Raw genomic sequence first — 1,924 nt, 5'->3', positions numbered from 1 at the left:
TCTTCCATTTCAACATGTCCTTTCCCTTCAACTTCCATTTTAGTATCATCTCCCACGAAGATGTGTGGTACCTTTAATTGCTTCAATGAAGAAAAGTCTTCCTTTGAAGAACCCATGTGGTAAGAGGCACCTGAGTCAAGTATCCATTCTGAAGAAGAATTTATGTTTGCCATAAGTGCTTGACCTTTACCTTTTGAAGAGGTAGGAGTTGAATCCTTGGAAGTACTTGGCACTTGAATCTTTTTCTTCTTGAGTAGATTTTCTAACTCATCGATTCTTTTTGTTTTGCAATGATGCTCGTCATGATTTGGCTTTTTACAGTATGCACAAAGGAGTTTTTCCTTCTTGTCATTACTTCCTTTCTTGTTTGAAGAAGTACCGCCTTGTTGAGAGGAGTCATGTTATGTCTCAGATTATGTTTTGTACTTCTACTGCTTCTTGTTGTTGTTTCTTTTTCCCCCATGACTTGATTTGGAATCATCACTAGCCATCAAGGCTTTCATCTTTGATGACTTGAGAAGTCCAAATTCCACCAAGTGAGATTGTTCAACAATCAACATGTCTACAAATCCATAAAAGGAAGGCTTCTGGTAAGCAGATCCCATGGTTAACCTGTGAGTATTAAAACTCGAAACAAAGTTGGCGTACTCAGAAGGTAGCCTTTTTAGGATGTGATGAATCAACCTGTCATCCTTCATGGGATTTTCACAATCTTTAAGAAGTGCCCTATACTCATTGACTTTGATAATATAATCCTGAATTGTGTCATAATTCTTAGGATCTAAGAGAAGTAGATCATCCTCAATTTGAAATCCCTTTTCTTCATCCATTTTACCATACAACTGTTCATGTTTATCCCAAGCTTCTTTAGATTCTGAATATTTTTTAATGTGAAAGAGAAGATCCCCATGTACACAGCTCCTAATTACACCTAAAGCTTATTGGTCTTGTCTTTGCCAATCAATGAGCTCTTTAGCATAAGTAGGTTTGGTAATTGTACCATCAACATAAAGACTATATCCTTTTTCCATTAATCTACTCCATGCAATATCTTTCCATGTAGAATAGTTGCGTGAAGTTAAAGGAGGACATTTAAAACCCATGATGCATAAATGAATAGAGCACAATTGAGAGACACAAAAAACACAGTACACACCCCCCCTTTTCACTCAATCAAAATACCCCCCCAAAAAAGATGCTTTGGCACTTTATAAGTAGTGCGCTTACAATGGGCCACTTGTCAAAATGAACAAAGTGGACTTTCTGATTTTGCTTTTACAAATGCCTTATAAGGCTCAATTCTGTCACTTAAGCACTGTAGCTTACTTTTACAACAATTCTTAAAAGAATCAAAGCTTTACAATGCCAAAGAAGGCCTAATTCTAAAAGTGAGAAATTGGTGCACACTACCCTAGAATCTGATTTCAGATCTGGAAAGTAGACAAAAAAATACACACTTTCAAAAAAAATAAAACCTGAAAAAGTGACCAGATGTGCCTGTATGGAGCTTTTGAAGTTGCAAAATGCAAGATTATGTAGGTACAATCACCAAAAGATGCAAATTCTACAAAATTCGTGTACCAAAACCATAAAACAACACCACCACTAGAAAATTCAGGAAATTCTACCTGATTTCAAAAAAAATTACACTTGAATTGGAGTCCGGATGACTGAGGGGTAAAAGCACAAACCTATGTCACCTTTTATAAAGGAGAAGTGATATCAGAATTTAAAGTCTTCAACTTTAACGAAATAAAAGTGGCATTTGTGCTTAGAATTTGAAGATGATGTAAACTAATGAAATGTGTAAAATTGGATGAAGTTTATGTCTATAATTTTTTAAAAAAAAATTGAGTGAAAATTTTATTTATTTTTGAATTTTTAAAGTGCTTTTTTTAAATTTTTTTAAAAATACTAAAAATAT

This window comes from Cupressus sempervirens, chromosome 3 (genome assembly GCF_028749045.1).
Source record: "Cupressus sempervirens isolate cs-2001-9-10 chromosome 3, ASM2874904v1, whole genome shotgun sequence".
NCBI classification, from domain to species: Eukaryota; Viridiplantae; Streptophyta; class Pinopsida; order Cupressales; family Cupressaceae; genus Cupressus; species Cupressus sempervirens.
Note: the sequence above shows the minus strand (reverse complement) of the source record.